Consider the following 20,315-nt stretch of genomic DNA (forward strand, 5'->3'; position numbering starts at 1 on the left):
AACTGGCAGAAATTTATTCTCTCAGAGTTCTGAGAAATCAAGAACCAGAGCTGGAAATCAAGGTGTTCGCAGGCCATCCAAGCTCCCTCCAGAGGCTCTAGAGAAGACTCTTTCCTTGTCTCTTCCTACGTCTGGTCATTGCTGGCAATCCTTGGCTTGTGGCCACATCATTCCAATCTCTGCTTCTGTCTTCCCATGGTCTTCTTTTCTGTGCATGTCTTCTCCTCTGTGTATGTCCTCTCTACTCTGTGGTTCTTATGAGGATACTTGTCATTGATTTAGGGCCCACTTGAAAAATCAAGGATGATCTCTTTATCTCAAGATCTTGATTTAATCACATCTGCAAAGACCCCTTTTCCAAATAAGATCACACTCACAAGTTCTGGGAATTAAGACAACATCGATCCCCCCCAATTTAAAAATAATTTCATTACATTTGGGAGCCATACTTTTTTCCGTAGAGGAATTTGAATTCCAGTTGTATAATGAAAACAAAAGGGAGAGATAGATTTGGATACAATAATCAATAAGAAAACCTATCTTTTCCTGACCATGTTTTCTATTTTATAAAGTGTGATATACCTATTTGGGACTCCATCACCAAATATATTAAAAAACAGCCAGATCATAAGTAATCAATACCCATGACACTAATATAGTTTTTCATAGTATGGAGATTTTTTTTGTTAGAGAAGTTGTAGTTTTACAGAATAATCATGTATAAAATACATATATCCCCCTATTAGTTAACACCTTACATTGGTGTGGAATATTTGTTATAATTGACGAGAGCACATTTTTATAGTGGTACTATTGACTATAGTCCATGGTTTAACTTGGGGTTCACTGTGTAGTGTAGTTCCATGGATTTTTTAAAATTTTATTCTAGTACCATATATACAACCTAACATTTTCCCTTTCAACCAAATTCAGATAATATATTTCAGTGCTGTTAATTCCATTCACAATGTTGTGCTGCCATCACCACCATCCATTACTATCAAAACATTTCCATCATTCCAGACAATAATCCTGTGTATTTTAAACCTTAACTTCTCATTCCCTTCCCATCCTGTCCTCTGGTAACCTATATTCTAGATTCTGACTCCATCGCTTATTCTAATTGTTTCATAACAGTGAACTCATTCAATATTTGTCTTTTCATGTCTGGTGTATTTCACTCACCATGAGGGACATAGCTTTTTGGGGTCACCTTTCCATCTATTGCAGTGGTTAGCTCCAGGCTAGGGCAGAGCCTCTGCAGGAACCACTCTGCAGTACCTTGAAGAGTAACCAGAGGGAATGAAAGCATTCTTTGGTAGCACTTTAAAATAGCTAGTGTTCTCTGGCCACAGAGATTTATTTATTGTTTTTTCTTTTTTTAATTCTTTCTTTTTTTTTAATTTTTGGAAGTTCTATGTGATTGTTTTTGAGATAAGCCTGGTCATTAAAAAAAAAAAAAACCTCTACTGAGGCATTTTTACATACACGTTGTTCACTCATTTAAAGTGTACATTTCAGTGATTTTTAGTAAATTTGCCCAGTTGTGCATTCATCACTGTAAAATGCTTTGGAACATTTTCATCACTTCAGTAAGATCCTCCATGCCCACTGGCTACTTTCTGTTCTCTAGACCTGCCTTTGTTTATGGTCATAAAATACAGAGAAATACTGTCCTATCACCTGGGAGCTCTTCAGAAATTCAGAATTTCTGGCCCCACCCTAGACCTACTGATTCAGCATCTGCATTTTAATATGATCCCCAGATGATTCTTATGCACATTAGGCTTCAAACCCTGGTACATTGTATCTACTATATTGATTTTTTGTCTACTGAATATGTAATAGGTGTTTCCCCCAAATCATTAAATCTTGCCTGAGAACGTTTTAAATTCCGTTGTAATAATATACCACAATTTATTTAACCAGTGACTTCATGGCATACACTGGGTTTCCCATCATTTTTGCCCTTGAAAATAAAACTGTGATGCCCACCTTTGTATGTAAATCTTTGTACATAGTTTCTCATCCATTGTACCAGTAATTCCATTTCTAGGAATTTCTCCTAAGGCAATAATTATAGAAATACTGCTAAAATTGAGAAAGTGCATATAAATGCTGATTGGTGCAGTTGGTCTTTTTTTTCCCCCCTTTGTCTAGGTATACTTTATTGCTGTTACATAATATAGTAAGGCTCTTAGCCCTTCCCCTTCTTCAGGAGGTCTGGAATGGAAACTGTGGAGGATGGGTGATTCTCAGTACTGGGATATTAAGTTGGGGCCAGGACCCCCCAGCAGCTGACAGTCTCTCTACCTCTCATGCTGTCACTGGGGCTGGTGGTCCAGGGGCTCTTAGTCCTTGGATGCCATGTAGACCATAAGGTCCACCGCCCCATTGCTGTAGCTAAATTCATTGTCATACTAGGAAATGAACTTAACAAAATGGTTGTTGAGGGCAATGCCAGCCCCAGCAACAAAAGTGGAAGAATGGGTGTCATTGTTAAAGTCTCAGGAAACAACCTAGTCCTCAGTATAGCCCAGGATAGCTCTCTGACTCCTGCTTCACCACCTTCTTGATGTCACGGTACTTGGCTGCTTTCTCCAGCCAGCATGTCAGATCCATGATAGACCTATTGACGGTGGGGATGTGGAAGGCCATGCCAATGAGCTTCCCATTCAACTCTGGGATGACATTGCCCACTGCCTTGGCAGTGCTGGTAGGTGCAAGGATGATATTCTGGGCAGCCCCATGGCCATCACACCACAATTTCCCAGAGGGAACATCCACAGACTTCTGGGTGGCAGTGATGGCATGGACAGTGGTCATGAGTTCTTCCATGATGCCAGAGTTGTAATGGATGACCTGGGCCAAGGGGACTAGGCAGTTGGTGGTGCAGGAGGCATTTCTGACAATCTTGAGGGAGTTGTCATACTTCTCATGGTTCATACCCATCACAAACATGGGAGCATCGGCTGAAGGCACAGAGATGATGACTCTTTTGGAACCACCCTTCAAGTGAGCCCTAGCCTTCTCCATGATTGTGGAGACACCAGTGGACTCCACAACATATTCAGCACCAGCATCACCCCATTTGATGTTGGTGGGATCTCACTCCTGGAATATAGTAATGGGATTCCAATTGAGGGCAAGCTTCCCATTCTCTACCTTGATGGTGTCTTTGAACTTGCCATGGGTGGAATCATACTGGAACATGTAGACCATGTAGTTGAAGTCAGTGAAGGAGTCATTGATGGCAACAACCCTTTGCCAGAGTTTACAGCAGCCCTGGTGACCTGGCGCTCAATATGGCCAAATCTGTTTATTCTGACCTTTATCACCATGCCTCAGGGATATGGCTGGCATTGCATGAAAAGATGAGGCTGTCTGTCGAGTGGGGAGGTGCAGAGGGCCAATGTAGTTAGTCTTTTAAAGCAATTTTTTAGTGGAAAATGGAGCTAAAGCCAGGCACATGATGGTAAATCTCGCCCCCCTGGCACCAACAAGTGCAGTTCTGGTTCTTACTAAGTAACACTGAAATAGGAAGGTGCCCAGAGTTGGACCTGTGTGTAACAACATTGACATCTGATGTAATCCTGTCCCCACTTTTTATAAGGATTATAGTCTCTTAAATATTTACTGGTCTTCTGTCTGCCTTGTTTCTAGGCTCATTAGGTAGAGGAAGGATTGAGGGCCTCCAATAGGGGGAGCCTAAATTTTCCTGTTTCCTTTTATGCACTTCCGTGTTCTCTGAGCTTTCCATTGCTAAAATATTTTCTGGAAAGAAACAGCTCTTCTTTTATTCCTGTGTGGGTGGAGGTAGAGGGTTATGGAGAAATAAGTTATGAAAGAATCCTCCCCTAACTACTCATTCCTTAGCGTTCAGATCCAGCCAGCTGCTTCCAAGGGTCTCAGGACCTATTGTAACTTCACTGTGTGGACAACCCTTTTTTTTTTTTTTCTCTTGACAATGGTTCTCACACCAGAGCATGCCCCAGGAAGGCTTGTGAAAACACAAACTGCAGCCCCCACAGCCAGGGTTTCTGAGTCAGTAGTCTGGGGTGGGGCCAGAGAATCAGTATTTCTAAGAATTTCCCCAGTGATGCTGCTGCTGCTGTTCCTGAACCCCACTGTAAGAATCGCAGCTCTGGACTTCCCTTATTCACTCCTATTCCTTTATTGTCACCTCCAAGGAGATGCAGCTGGCAGTCTGGTGTTTTGGAAGCTCTTCAGTCCTTGTAGCCAGGGACTGCATCTAGATGCCCTGGCCGCAATGTGTGCTTGCTCAGCGGCTATTTTCTAAACTAAGGAATAAGGTTTTAGAAAGCCCCTTCATGGTGTAAGGAACAGAGACTCATTCAGGTTACTTCCAGTAGTGGGATTGGGGAGGGCAGTTATGGAGTCATTTAGGGAAACAGGGAATGTGGGACAGTTTCCTTAGGGCGTTGTGGAAACTAGAGCCAGAGAGGCAGCAGGCTTCACAGGTCTTCATGGCCACTTGCCCATAGCTGCTCTAAACATGACCTTTCAGCCCTGGCTTTTTCTGTCGGCTTCATCTCCTGCCCTGTGGGATTCTCCCCTCCAGCCAGGGCAGCACAGCTTGCAGTGGGCTCTGTCCTAATGTGTACCCGACTTTGCAGCACACAGCCCCAGTCTGTTGTGTGCGTAAGGTACAGAAATGGTAGTGGGCTGTGGCTTCTCAAATTGCCTTGTTATCTGGGAGCTTCGAGGGCTTACCTTTTTTCCTTACTCCCAAAGGCTTAAGGACAGCTAATGGGAGCTGGAGAAAATTAGGGAAAATTAGGGAGAGACTCTCAACTCAGCTCTGTTTTGAATGCTCAGTGATTTCTTACTGGGTCTTTCCAGTCTTGGTAGGGGCCAAATGCTATTTCAGAGAGGACAAATTTGGGTGGTGTACAGTTGTGAGTTGGTATAAATCAAAGGTACAATAAAATATTCAGGATGTCCAGCGATCCTGGGAAGCTAAAAGGGAAATGGCTCAAAGAGCCAGGTGTTCATGCTAGATTTACACTTACTTCTCTTGTCTCTTGGCCCTTGAATAGTACTTGTCTGTTTCCCGCTGGGCACCCCAGCCTCCTACCCCACTGTTTTTGGGAATTTGCTCCAGAGAGTTGCACCTGGGGGGCAGTATTTCTTTTCTGCATTCCTTCCTCCCCCAGCATCTTTTTTTTAGGCCCTGTTAGATCACCTGAGCAAGAATCGAGGGGTCCAGGCCTGAAACAGTCCTGTATCTGTACCCCCCCCTACCACAAGACTCCCACAAGATAAGGGTGATTACAGCTTGTAAATGGAAAAGTGTACATCTATAAGTGTATGTTGTTTTGAGAGTTCTGGTTTTATATCATTTTGAAGAAGGTATCTTCTGAAGTCTTTCTTTCCTGTAAGCTAAACTAAAGTAAACAGCAGCTAAATTCTTTTTTGGGGGAATGAATTCTTGGTATGCTCCATCATTCTTTGATCTAATGGGTGCATGCTAAAAATCAGTCTGTGGATGTTGTGGGTAAGGACACTATCTTATTTTTGCCAGTTTGCAAGTGGTAAATTAGACTGCAGTACTTGAGGGTAAAATTATTAAATATCAATGGGGAATAATAAATGTGAAGTAGCTTGCAAATCTTTTGATATTGTGGCTGTTTCAGTGAAAACACAGCTGCTAAGGAACTTTCCTGGCTGTAATTGAGAAGGTAATTTTCTTTAAGGCCATTTAAGCTAGATCTTTAGTGCCTTTGGGTCATTAAGAGACCTGAGGGGGAAGGGAGAGTATCTGAAAAAGATGAGTAAACACAGAGCAGAGGTGCAGAGGTACATACTACACAGCCTATAGCATCGAGGGGCCAGTATTCCACAGAGACCAAGAACTAATTTGTTGTATGGTTTATTAATGGACTGGAGTCGACACTTGACAAATACAGCTAATTCTTCCATTAGAGTTCGTGTTTATACTAAATTTTCCCCAGTAACGAATGATTTAGAGTAAACAGACATGTCGGTTTAAGATATAGTGCTAATATTTCATGAGAAACGTTGAAAGAGGCATGATGTTTAAATCAATAGTTGGAAATGTGAGGTAAGACCTTCCAGAAAAGGCTATATATAGGCTAACTAGGAGCAGTTAATTGGAAGACAGTCAAGCCCACCTAATATTTAGTTTGTTCGAAGCCAAGTGAATATGAAAGAAAAGAAATACTTCTCTAATTCGGTCATATCATCAATTGGCCTGAAGTATTTTGGATCTTTTGACAGTGGTGCGGTACTGCGGTACTTTACCTCATTGAAGCTGATAGTGTGGTGGGAGTGTTGTTGAACATTGTTTCAGTGTCTTTTTAGTGTGGTTGTTAACACCTGTGGAGAGATTTACCTCAAGTCAAGGTCGGCTTGCTTCTGTCCTCAAGACTGATAAAATCTCCTAATGTCATACCACGGGTGAAATTTCCACAGGCTGGGCTCTGGAGACTGGTGACAAATTCTGTGTGACATTACTGACAGAGTGCGTTTTGGGGCGGAGGTTTCAACTATGAGCTTTACTTATCTCCCGCACCCCTCAGAGCCCTTGCTGGATCATCACTCAGAGGGCCTTTTGGTAGCTCTGGTTGGATTTTGAGGTCTATATTTATTTTTCTGTGTTTTTATAAATTTGGGGAACATAGTACAAACTAGAATTTCCTCAGGTTTCTTTAAACTTAACCAAGTTAGCATCTCTGAAGATGACCCAAAGCATATAGGCAGAGATTTCTTTTTACTTTGTCCATCGGTTGTGTATAAAAGTTAAGGTGAAAAACCGAAGTACATGCGACAGAATAGGAAAGCAAGTACTTATATCTGCACTAGGAAATAGGAGGAAAAAGACAAAATCAGAGTCAAACCCTCAAGAAAGACAGGATCCCTACAGTTAGGGTTACTGGGAAATTTTTTGAGCTGAAAATTTGACTTTGTTGATAGTGAAGTCACTGATTTCCCAGGATTCTGCCTTTTCAAGTCATGTAACATTTGCAAATGCTTATGAGCAGCTGGTGATTCCATTTTCTACAAAAGAGGTAGCACTGGGTGACAGGGTGTTCTCAGGACGTGAGCTGCTCCCCAAAGCACATGCTTTTCACAGGGCGGCACCATCAGCTAGGAACTGGGGAGGAAGCACGAGGCCCGAATCCTGGCTGGTTTCATTTAGCTGCTCTAAAAATGATAATTCTTATAACTGTGTGTGTGTGCAAGCGTGTATGAAGTGCTTGGCAACATTTGCATTTGAGTTCAGAGCTATGAGCTGACATCTGTATAAGCACCAGGTAAAACAAAACTACTGAACGCAGGGTTCCTGATGACTCGACTATGCACATGAACCTGGGGCTTTACAGTTACAGGACATAGAAATATATTTTCTGCTCAATTTTAATAATTTGAAGTGAGGTAGAACTCCTAAGAGCAAGTTGTGATCTAGGACAAAGAAGCCATGGACGCGAGTGAAATCTCGGGGAGCTAGAGGTAGAAAGAGCAATGAAATAAAGCAGTGTCAACCTTATCTGTGCAATGGCCCAGGAGGATCTTTCCCTATGGGCGTCTCTGTCTCTCTGTGTGCTTATCTGTGTATGTCTGTGTCTGTGGGTCTGTCCGTCTGCTGAAGTAAATGTGCTTCCCTGGGAATTTTTGTCAGGCAGAGCAGGTGGGGCTGAGTCAATGCCATATCTGGTTTCTGACCACCATAAAAATGCTACAGACAACAAAAATTAGGTGCATCTCAAAACCCCACATAGTGAACAAATTTCCTCATGGTCATGTGGCACCTGTCACCAGGATGGAGGAAGATCAGGAGAAAACGATATCTGAAAGTCTTGGAATCGTGTTTAATTTGGGTTTATATCCTCTGCCCCACCCCTCTCCCTGACAAACCACCCACATGGTTCTCATTTTGCATTTTCTTGTGTCCTCGCCCATCTCCGTGGTATATTCCCAGAATTCTGAATGCTTCCTTTGACTTTGTCTCGTGCAGAAACGGTTCCTCCTGGGAGTCATTATAAAAGCTCCCATTAATTTTCATGCTCAGTGTTCAGTGTTGCAAAGGAGAGGAAGTGATGGAGTGTGGGTGGTAGCTCAGGAAGCTGGGGAAATATACCTTATTTTCCCCCTGAATTTTCCCAAATTGGCTCTGAGTGTTTTGGCCTTAATTTTCTGACTGTTAGCTTTCTCTTGCCCTCTTTCTTTTTTTTTTTTGTCTCTTGATCTAGGTTTTATTTACATTTTTTTTTATTAATAAAAAAAATTAACTAACACAACATTAGAGATCAATCCATTCTACATATGCAATCAGTAATTCTTAATATCATCACATAGGTGTATGGTCATCATTTCTCAGTACATATGCATCGATTTAGAGAAAGAAATAGCACGACAACAGAAAAAGAAATAGAGTGATAACACAGAGAAAACACAAATAAAAATAAAAAGTACAAAAATATATAAGAGAAAGAAAAAAAAAACAAAAAAAAACTATAGATCAGATGCAGCTTCATTCAGCATTCCAGCATAATTACATTACAGTTAGGCAGTATTGTGCTGACCATTTTTTTTTTAGACATCATACCATTCTACATATGCAATCAGTAATTCTTAACATCATCACATAGATGCATGATCATTGTTTCTTAGTACATTTGCATCGGTTTAGAAGAACTAGCAGTATAACAGAAAAAAATATAGAATGTTAATATAGAGAAAAAAATAAAAGTAATAATAATAAGAACAAAACAAACAAAACAAAACAAAACAAGAACCTATCGCTCGGATACAGCTTCGTTCAGTATTTTAACATGATTACTTTACAATTAGGTATTATTGTGCTGTCCATTTTTGAGTTTTTGTATCTAGTCCTATTGCACAGTCTGTATTCCATCAGCTCCAATTACCCATTATCTTACCCTGTTTCTAACTCCTGCTGAACTCTGTTACCAATGACATATTCCAAGTTTATTCTCGAGTGTCGATTCACATCATTGGGACCATACAGTATTTGTCTTTTAGTTTTTGGCTAGACTCACTCAGCATAATGTTCTCTAGGTCCATCCATGTTATTACATGCTTCATAAGTTTATCCTGCCTTAAAGCTGCATAATATTCCATTGTATGTATATACCACAGTTTGTTTAGCCACTCATCTGTTGATGGACATTTTGGCTGTTTCCATCTCTTTGCAATTGTAAATAACGCTGCTATAAACATTGGTGTGCAAATGTCTGTTTGAGTTTTTGCCCTTAATTCCTTTGAGTAGATTCCCAGCAATGTTATTGCTGGGTCGTATGGCAATTCTATATTCAGCTTTTTGAGGAACCGCCAAACTGTTTTCCACAGTGGTTGCACCATTTGGCATTCCCACCAACAGTGGATAAGTGTGCCTCTTTCACCGCATCCTCTCCAGCACTTGTCATTTTCTGTTTTGTTGATAATGGCCATTCTGATGGGTGTGAGATGATATCTCATTGTGGTTTTGATTTGCATTTCTCTAATGGCCAGGGACATTGAGCATCTCTTCATGTGCCTTTTGGCCATTTGTATTTCCTCCTCTGAGAGGTGTCTATTCAAGTCTTTTTCCCATTTTGTAATTGGGTTGGCTATCTTTTTGTTGTTGAGTTGAACAATCTCATTATAAATTCTGGATACTAGACCTTTATCTGATATGTCGTTTCCAAATATTGATTCCCATTGTGTAGGCTGTCTTTCCACTTTCTTGATGAAGTTCTTTGATGCACAAAAGTGTTTAATTTTGAGAAGTTCCCATTTATTTATTTCCTTCTTCAGTGCTCTTGCTTTAGGTGTAAGGTCCATAAAACCGCCTCCAATTGTAAGATTCATAAGATATCTCCCGACATTTTCCTCTAACTGTTCTATGGTCTTAGACCTAATGTTTAGATCTTTGATCCATTTTGAGTTAACTTTTGTGTAGGGTGTGAGAGATGGGTCTTCTTTCATTCTTTTGCATATGGATATCCAGTTCTCTAGGCACCATTTATTGAAGAGACTGTTCTGTCCCAGGTGAGTTGGCTTGACTGCCTTATCAAAGATCAAATGTCCATAGATGAGAGGGTCTATATCTGAGCACTCTATTCGATTCCATTGGTCGATATATCTATCTTTATGCCAATACCATGCTGTTTTGACCACTGTGGCTTCATAATATGCCTTAAAGTCAGGCAGTGCAAGACCTCCAGCTTCGTTTTTTTTCCTCAAGATGTTTTTAGCAATTCGGGGCACCCTGCCCTTCCAGATAAATTTGCTTATTGGTTTTTCTATTTCTGAAAAATACGTTGTTGGGATTTTGATTGGTATTGCATTGAATCTGTAAATCAATTTAGGTAGGATTGACATCTTAACTATATTTAGTCTTCCAATCCATGAACACGGTATGCCCTTCCATCTGTTTAGGTCTTCTGTGATTTCTTTTAGCAGTTTTTTGTAGTTTTCTTTATATAGGTTTTTTGTCTCTTTAGTTAAATTTATTCCTAGGTATTTTATTCTTTTAGTTGCAATTGTAAATGGGATTCGTTTCTTGATTTCCCCCTCCACTTGTTCATTGCTAGTGTATAGAAATGCTACAGATTTTTGAATGTTGATCTTGTAACCTGCTACTTTGCTGTACTCATTTATTAGCTCTAGTAGTTTTATTGTGGATTTTTCCGGGTTTTCGACGTATAGTATCATATCATCTGCAAACAGTGATAGTTTTACTTCTTCCTTTCCAATTTTGACGCCTTGTATTTCTTTTTCTTGTCTAATTGCTCTGGCTAGAACCTCCAACACAATGTTGAATAATAGTGGTGATAGTGGACATCCTTGTCTTGTTCCTGATCGTAGGGGGAACGTTTTCAATTTTTCCCCATTAAGGATGATATTAGCTGTGGGTTTTTCATATATTCCCTCTATCATTTTAAGGAAGTTCCCTTGTATTCCTATCCTTTGAAGTGTTTTCAACAGGAAAGGATGTTGAATCTTGTCAAATGCCTTCTCTGCATCAATTGAGATGATCATGTGATTTTTCTGCTTTGATTTGTTGATATGGTGTATTACATTAATTGATTTTCTTATGTTGAACCATCCTTGCATACCTGGGATGAATCCTACTTGGTCATGATGAATAATTCTTTTAATGTGTTGTTGGATACGATTTGCTAGAATTTTATTGAGGATTTTTGCATCTATATTCATTAGAGAGATCGGCCTGTAGTTTTCTTTTCTTGCAATATCTTTGCCTGGTTTTGGTATGAGGGTAATGTTGGCGTCATAGAATGAATTAGGTAGTTTTCCCTCCACTTCGATTTTTTTGAAGAGTTTGAGGAGAGTTGGTACTAATTCTTTCTGGAATGTTTGATAGAATTCACATGTGAAGCCGTCTGGTCCTGGACTTTTCTTTTTAGGAAGCTTTTGAATGACTGCTTCAATTTCTTTACTTGTGATTGGTTTGTTGAGGTCATCTATGTCTTCTTGAGTCAAAGTTGGTTGTTCATGTCTTTCCAGGAACCCGTCCATTTCCTCTAAATTGTTGTATTTATTAGCGTAAAGTTGTTCATAGTATCCTGTTATTACCTCCTTTATTTCTGTGAGGTCAGTAGTTATGTCTCCTCTTCCATTTCTGATCTTATTTATTTGCATCCTCTCTCTTCTTCTTTTTGTCAATCTTGCTAAGGGCCCATCAATCTTATTGATTTTCTCATAGAACCAACTTCTGGCCTTATTGATTTTCTCTATTGTTTTCATGTTTTCAATTTCATTTATTTGTGCTCTAATCTTTGTTATTTCTTTCCTTTTGCTTCCTTTGGGGTTAGCTTGCTGTTCTTTCTCCAGTTCTTCCAAATGGATAGTTAATTCCTGAATTTTTTCCTTTTCTTCTTTTCTGATATAGGCATTTAGAGCAATAAATTTCCCTCTTAGCACTGCCTTTGCTGCGTCCCATAAGTTTTGATATGTTGTGTTTTCATTTTCATTCGCCTCGAAGTATTTGCTAATTTCTCTAGCAATTTCTTCTTTGACCCAGTCGTTGTTTAGGAGTGTGTTGTTGAGCCTCCACGTATTTGTGAATTTTCTGGCACTCTGCCTATTATTGATTTCCAACATCATTCCTTTATGGTCCGAGAAAGTGTTGTGTAAGATTTCAATCTTTTTAAATTTGTTAAGACTTGCTTTGTGACCCAGCATATGGTCTATCTTTGAGAATGATCCATGAGCACTTGAGAAAAAGGTGTATCCTGCTGTTGTGGGATGTAATGTCCTATAAATGTCTATTAAGTCTAGTTCATTTATAGTAATATTCAGATTCTCTATTTCTTTGTTGATCCTCTGTCTAGATGTTCTGTCCATTGATGAGAGTGGTGAGTTGAAGTCTCCAACTATTATGGTATATGAGTCTATTTCCCTTTTCAGTGTTTGCAGTATATTCCTCACGTATTCTGGGGCATTCTGATTCGGTGCGTAAATATTTATGATTGTTATGTCTTCTTGTTTAATTGTTCCTTTTATTAATATATAGTGTCCTTCTTTGTCTCTTTTAACTGTTTTACATTTGAAGTCTAATTTGTTGGATATTAGTATAGCCACTCCTGCTCTTTTCTGGTTGTTATTTGCATGAAATATCTTTTCCCAACCTTTCACTTTCAACCTATGTTTATCTTTGGGTCTAAGATGTGTTTCCTGTAGACAGCATATAGAAGGATCCTGTTTTTTAATCCATTCTGCCAATCTATGTCTTTTGATTGGGGAATTCAGTCCATTGACATTTAGTGTTATTACTGTTTGGATAATATTTTCCTCTAACATTTTGCCTTTTGTATTATATATATCATATCTGATTTTCCTTCTTTCTACACTCTTCTCCATACCTCTCTCTTCTGTCTTTTTGTATCTGACTCTAGTGCTCCCTTTAGTATTTCTTGCAGAGCTGGTCTCTTGGTCACAAATTCTCTCAGTGACTTTTTGTCTGAGAATGTTTTAATTTCTCCCTCATTTTTGAAGGATAATTTTGCTGGATATAGGAGTCTTGGTTGGCAGTTTTTCTCTTTTAGTATTTTAAATATATCATCCCACTGTCTTCTAGCTTCCATGGTTTCTGCTGAGAAATCTACACAAAGTCTTATTGGGTTTCCCTTGTATGTAATGGATTGTTTTTCTCTTGCTGCTTTCAAGATCTTCTCTTTCTCTTTGACGTCTGACATTCTAACTAGTAAGTGTCTTGGAGAACGCCTATTTGGGTCTAATCTCTTTGGGGTGCGCTGCACTTCTTGGATCTGTAATTTTAGGTCTTTCATAAGAGTTGGGAAATTTTCAGTGATAATTTCTTCCATTAGTTTTTCTCCTCCTTTTCCCTTCTCTTCTCCTTCTGGGACACCCACAACACGTATATTTGTGCGGTTCATATTGTCCTTGAGTTCCCTGATACCCTGTTCAAATTTTTCCATTCTTTTCCCTATAGTTTCTGTTTCTTTTTGGAATTCAGATGTTCCATCCTCCAAATCACTAATTCTATCTTCTGTCTCTTTAAATCTATCATTGTAGCTATCCATTATTTTTTCTATGTTTGCTACTTTATCCTTCACTTCCATAAGTTCTGCGATTTGTTTTTTCAGTTTTTCTATTTCTTCTTTATGTTCAGCCCATGTCCTCTTCATGTCCTCCCTCAATTTATCGATTTCATTTTTGAAGAGGTTTTCCATTTCTGTTCGTATATTCAGCATTAGTTGTCTCAGCTCTTGTGTCTCATTTGAGCTATTGGTTTGTTCCTTTGACTGAGCCATATTCTCAATCTTTTGAGCGTGGACAGTTATCTTCTGCTGCTGGCGTCTGGGCATTTATTCAGATTTCTCTTGGTGTTGGACCCAGCAAGGTTGTAATATTTTTCTGTGAAATCTCTGGGATCTGTTTTTCTTATCTTGCCCAGTATGTGGCGCACGTGGCACACGTTTGTCTCAAGTGTTTGGAATGGGTCTCCCCCAGTCACCGATCTCCGTGGCCTGGGGATTTCGGATCCAATTCTCTCCGTTGGTTCAGGGGCCGCGCATGGTGGGGGCGTCAGCTGCCGCGACTTGAGGGGACCCTGTGGCTGGTTGCGGGCCGCAGCGGGCCTGGGGGATTCCCCACTGGACCAGGAAGCCTCCCGTGGGGGGGGGGCTACCGCTGCTTGGATAGCCCTCCTATCCGAGACTCGTATCCGCGGACTCGAAGCAGAGACTCAAAGCCGCCCGCAAAAGAGGGGTGCCGCCTGCCTCGGCTTGGGAAACTTGCTTCTCCAATACTCTCAGCCGGCCCGGAAAGGAGGGAGGGAGTAGCTCGGACCACCGCAGCTGCCGCTGATCGGGAAATCACGCGCCGCTCGGGGGTCTCACCGCAGCCAAGTCTCGCAGTCAGTCTAGCCAGCCCAGACTTTGGATAGCCCTCTGATCTGAGATTCGTAGCCGCGGACTCAAAGCCGAGACTCGAAGCCGCCCGCAGAAGAAGGGCGCCGCCTGCCTCGGCTTGGGAAACTTGCTTCTCCGATACTCTCAGCCGGCCCGGGAAGGAGGGAGGGATTAGCTCGGACCGCCGCAGCTGCGGCTGCTCGGCAAATCACACGCTGCTCGGGGGTCTCACCGCAGCCAAGAGTCACAGTCAGACTTGCCAGCCCAGACTTTGTATAGCCCTCTGATCCGAGACTCGTAGCTGCCGACTCGAAGCCGCCCGCAGAAGTGTGGCGCCAGCCGCCTTGGCTGGGAAGCTTGTCTCTCCGCTCCCTCAGCCAGCCCGGGAAGGAGGGAGGGATTAGCTCGGACCGCCGCAGCTGCGGCTGCTTGAGAAATCGCCCGCCGCTCGGGGATCTCACTCACCGCAGCCGAGTTTCGCAGTCAGACTAACCAGCCCAGACTGGGTTACGCTGTGTGTCCATTCCCTGCTGTAGCCCCGGGAGCTGTTCTGTACCGTCTCTGTTCACCTATTAGTTGATTTGGAGTCGGAGGAACTAAGACGCATGTACCTTACTAAGCCGCCATCTTGGATCTCCCTCTTGCCCTCTTTCTTACCATCTCTTTTTTTAATCTTGTTCTATCCTGAGGGTCAAAAGTTGTTAGATGTGTCTGTTAACTCCCTTTATTGAAAGATTCTTCTTCAGCTATATGAACTCTCTGCTAGAAATAGAGTTCTCCTAACTTCAGTCCTAGAAACAGAAGGGGTTCTCTTGTTGTTGGTAATAAGTTTGCATTCTTGTAAATGAAACTACTGTTGACTATCATTTAAATAACTTTCCTAAGCTGTTTCTGCACCCCCTCCTTCCACTTTAACCATTGCCTTGAATTCCCTTAATTATTTCATTACCAACACAAGTATTTTCCTTTTAAAATTATGGACAGATACAAAATTTGTAAAAGAAGAAAGGAGCTAGAGATGAAAAGAAGTAGCCTGTAATCCCACCACCTAGAAGTAACCATGATTGAGTGTTCTATTTTTCCCTCTCCTGTTGTTTGTCTTAAGCAAAGGTGTATGTATTTATTATTTTCCTACAAAAATAGGATTATACTGAAGGTGGTGTTTTATAACAAAATTTTAAGTTTAACATGTCACTTAATTTTCTACAATAGTGGTACTGTTTTGCAAAGCTTTTTTAAATTTGCAAAATCCTCTCCTCAAAGGCAAAACAAATAAAAGCAGAGCTGCACCATTGAGGCAGGAGTGGAAAGTCCAGATTCCATCCTTTCAATGCTGCTACCCACCAGAGATACTCCCCATAGCCTTGAAGGCTCTTAAGGACTCCAGCCACTTTCAATAGTGGAGTTGGAACACACACAGTCCTACCTCACAGTGCCATTTGTTCATTTAACCAGTACCCTGGGTGTTAATACCTTAGATTGCTCTGATTTTCTTCTAAAAAATTGTGAACCTCCTTTTAATCCATCTTTGAGCACATCTGTGATTATTTCCTTAGGATAATGCCTGTAAGCAGAATATGGATGTTCACATGTTTGTTTTACCACCTGTAATCCATATTGCCAACTGGTCTTCCCCAAAGTTTGCCAATTCAGATTCCCACCTGTAGCATAGGATATGGCTCAATTCCCCATTTCCTCGGGAGAATCACCCTTAAAAATTCAGTGTGTCCCCAAATGTATCTCATTGTTTGATATTTGCTTCTCTGGTTACTAGTAAATTGAAATGTATTTTCATATGTCTCTTGACCATATGTAGTCCTTCTTTCTTGATTTATCTGTGCATAATCTCTGCCCATTTTAAAATTCAGATTTTAATTTGTCTGGAAATCCCAGAGTAAGAACCCCTGGTCTTTATTTCAATTGAATGGATACATTTTAAATGACATTGTAAAGCATGAGTTGATGACGCAAAGGGAGAGAGGAGGATCATGTGCTGAGATGATCCCAAGATGATCCCATTCAGAGTTCAATATGAGAACTTGAAAAGAGTAAAATTCTGGATTTTGATCTCTGATTTTATGATTATATGGTATTGTGTTTTTATCTGCCATTTAGAAATGCTCCCCAACATTGATTAGAGAGAAGGTTAAAAGCAGCAGCTACATTAAGTTTGCAGGTTTTTCTAAGGGTTTTAATTATCTTTGTTATTCTAGTACTCAGACTGGAATGTGAGCATTCCAATTTGTGGCTCATTACAGCCACATACTCCATTAAACATTTTCTACTTGAGAAAAGCAGGAAATGCCCTGTATGCATTTTGGCATATATGTCATGAGTAAAATCAACCTTACAAATCGCGCTATAACTTCTGGTGTCTGTGCCTGGAAAGTAGTTAAGATGCTTTTCGTTTGCCAAATGATGCCAAATCAATAATAATAATTGATTTGAAAAGGAACAAAAATATGCTGTGACATATACAATGAAAATGAGTTATAATTATAGTGTCACTTTAAAATAATGTTCAATATCATCTTATAAATAAAGTTGCAAACCTCTTTCCTACTGAACAGGAAGTTTCCCTGTTTCAAGAGAGGAAACTTTATATGGGATAAAAACAAGGATCTTAGTAATTTTTTTTAATAGACTTTGTTTTTTAGAGCAAGTTTAGATTTATAGAAAAATTGAGTAGGAAGTACAGAGAGTACCCATATACACCCCCCTCCCCCCAGGGTTTCTCCTATTTTTACCATTTATCTTACTAATAAAAAAGTGTATGTGTGCTGAGCTTGGGCAGATTGGAAAACAATATGTAGAATGTAGAGTTTTCTTTCTTTTCAACCTGAATGCCTCCAACAGCCACACGTAGCCTTTTGTGGATGGAAAAAATGTCTGAAAGAATTAATGTGCACTCATATGTTGACTCATAAATCAGACCATGGAGTTACTCATCAAAAAATGCAGAATTGGGATCAGTCATAGAAAATTCATTTTAATCTCCCTATTTTGAACATCTATTTCACAACAGATACTCATCATATCTTATTTCTTCCAACCTCAAACATCACAAATAAGTATCTTCTATCTGCTTCTTTTTATTCAAGGAGAACACAGTTCTTTGCCCGTACTATCTAAAGTTAGAGATCAATACCAGCCAAAATGGTTCGGCATGCCCATGTAATGCCCACGATATACACCATTTGATTGTGTGGCTGAGTCACTTCCATTAGGTGGATTTTAGCTTCCCCGAAAGTGGTTATTGGGGTTGTGGACAACATGTTTTTTATTCCAATCTCTCATTTTAAGGCAGAGTGTGAATTGCATAATGACACCGTTAATTTTGTTTGAACCCCAGATATTGCTATATGCTTTTTTCTCCCTTCAACATACCATGGACCCTTAAAAGAGAGCCCCACATATGCTCTTTCTGTGTTTAACCTTTTGGGGATGCTTCTTATTTTCAGGCTTAATCTTGAGCAAGGGTGGTTATAGCTAATTGACCAATAATGGGCATAGAGCAATAAAACAGATGAGGAGAGTAAGAAATACTACAAGCCTGTTTATCTGTACTTGTGGCTGGGTAAAAATCTCCTAAACTGTAGCCGGTGTTTGTCGTGTCTGTCTGTGTGTTCTGCATTTGATTGTAGTTGATTGGAAAATTGATAGTGAGGTGATGTATTATTATCGACACGTCCCTACGTGTGACGTAAAAATACTCTGCATGTCATTTGTCAGGCTTCCCAGTGTGCTCTGAGTTCAGAGCAAATTGACTTCCAAGTCAAAAACACTAAAGGTCTGCGTTTCCTGCAGGTAGACGACTCTATTGGTATGGAGGCAGGGAGAAGGTTTATCATTAGAGGCCAAGTGCAAGTTGAAAAATTTTTCTGTATCTCAGCCAGTTAATTATTGCAGTTTCCCAGCATGTCTGAAAGGAGGAAAAATAACAGTCACAGTGATTATTTTCCATCATTACTCAGTTCACCTGCTATTTGCTGTTAACATTTGGGGGAGAAGAGATAAGCAGAGGCAGAATTCTAAGAATCCAGAGTCCTAGAAGCATGCTCTGTCTTCCTCGCTGGGTCTGAGTGCTGAGGGCGGGGGCATGGTTGTCGCTACATTTTTAGATCTGTTTTTATGCTCCGAGGACAAATTTTATAGATGTGAGCTGCTGCTGCTTCTCTCTCTTTTTTTTTTTTTTTAAATCCCTTTCTCCTCTAAAAATAGTTTTCTGGGAAAAAGTTTGTGAATTGTTTATTAAAGGGAGACTCAGAAATTCAGCTGAGCGTGCTTCCCTAAAAATAAAGAAAAAATTTACCTTGCAGCTAACTGTCTGAAAATAGGTATGGCTTCTTGGGAAAGCGGTAATATATCTGAGAGGTTAATACTGATGTCAGACATGGATGAAAATGAAGTATTTTCCCTTCTGGCCTTGCTCTTTTCAGATGTTCCAAATCCTATTCATTTCTTAACAGCCAAGTTGGTACATTGCCCCTTTTGGGAAGGCATCCCTGATTTCTCCCAGGCAGAATGAATGGCCCCAGCTTCTGTGCTTACCTGTATCCTTAGTCACACTGTGTTTCTCCTACAATACTTCATATTATGTTGTAAAAATAACCACCGTTTATTATGTTCCAGGCACTGTTCCAAGCTCAGTTCATGTATTACTTTATTTAGATATCATAGCAACCCTTTGAGTTAGATACTACCACCATTCTCATTTTAAAGATACAGATTTTGGTATGCAGGATAATGGTCCCTCCCAAAGATATGCACATCTGAATCCCTAGAACCTGTGAATATTTTACCTCATGTGGCAAAAGGGATTGGCAAATATGATAAAGTTCAGTATCTTAAGATGGGGAGATTATAGTCAAAGGTCTTTATAAGAGGGAGGCAGGAGGGTCAGAATCCATGAGATGGACGCAGAGATCAGAGAGAGATTTAAAGATGCTATGCTGCTGTTCTTGAAGATGGGGGAAGGGATGACAATCCAAGGAATACAGGTAGCTTCTAAAAGCTGGAAAAGACAAGGAAACTTCCCCTAGGGCCTCCAGAAGGAATACAGCTCTGTCAATACCTTGATGTTAGGACTCTGGTCTTCCAAACTGCAAGATGATAAGCTTGCACTGGATTTTTTTTTTTTAATATTTTTATTGTTAAACCTTAACAAGCAAACATGTCAATATCCTTGACATACAAGCATTCTATACATGGTGTGCATCAATGGCTTATAATATCATCACATAGTTATATATTCTTCACTATAATTGTTTTTTGAACATTTGCATCACTCCAGCAAAAGAAATAAGAAAGAAAAAAGAAAAAACTCATGCATTCCATACCCTTACTCCTCCCTGTCATTGACCATTAGTTTTTCAATCTACTCAATTTATTTTAACCTTTGTTCCCCCTATTATTTATTTATTTTTATCCATATTTTTTACTCATCTGTCCATACCCTAGATAAAAGGCATATCAGACACAAGGTTTTTACAATCACACAGTCACATTGCAAAAGCTATATCATTATATAGTCATTGTCAAGAAACGACTACTGGAACACAGCTCTACAGTTTCTGGTACTTCCCTCTAGCCACTCCAGTACGCCATAAACTGAAAAGGAATATCTATATAATACATAAGAATAACCTCCAGGATAAACTCTTGACTCTGTTTGAAATCTCTCAGCCACTGAAATTTTATTTTGTCTCATTTCTCTTTTCTCCCTTTTGGTTGAGAAGGGTTTCTCAACCCCTTGATGCCATGGCCCAGCTCATCCCAGGATCTCAGTCCCGTGTTGCCGGGGAGGTTTACACCCCTGGGGAAAATTTACAACCCTGGGAGTCATGTCCCATGTAAAGGGGGAGGGCAGTGAGTTTACTTGCCTTGTTAACTTAGAGAGAGGCCACATCTGAGCAACAAAAGAGATTCTCT

The 20,315-nt window shown here is 40.3% G+C and overlaps 1 protein-coding gene and 1 pseudogene across 4 annotated transcripts in view; one reads left to right on the forward strand and one right to left on the reverse strand.

Moving 5' to 3' along the window:
- Window positions 1-20,315, forward strand: part of SH3KBP1 (SH3 domain containing kinase binding protein 1) — a 404,653-nt gene that overhangs the window by 122,938 nt on the left and 261,400 nt on the right. The gene's annotated exons all lie outside the window — the stretch shown is intronic.
- On the reverse strand, window positions 2,352-3,222 carry LOC143670756 (glyceraldehyde-3-phosphate dehydrogenase pseudogene; annotated as a pseudogene).

Source organism: Tamandua tetradactyla, chromosome X (genome assembly GCF_023851605.1).
Source record: "Tamandua tetradactyla isolate mTamTet1 chromosome X, mTamTet1.pri, whole genome shotgun sequence".
Classification (NCBI taxonomy): domain Eukaryota; kingdom Metazoa; phylum Chordata; class Mammalia; order Pilosa; family Myrmecophagidae; genus Tamandua; species Tamandua tetradactyla.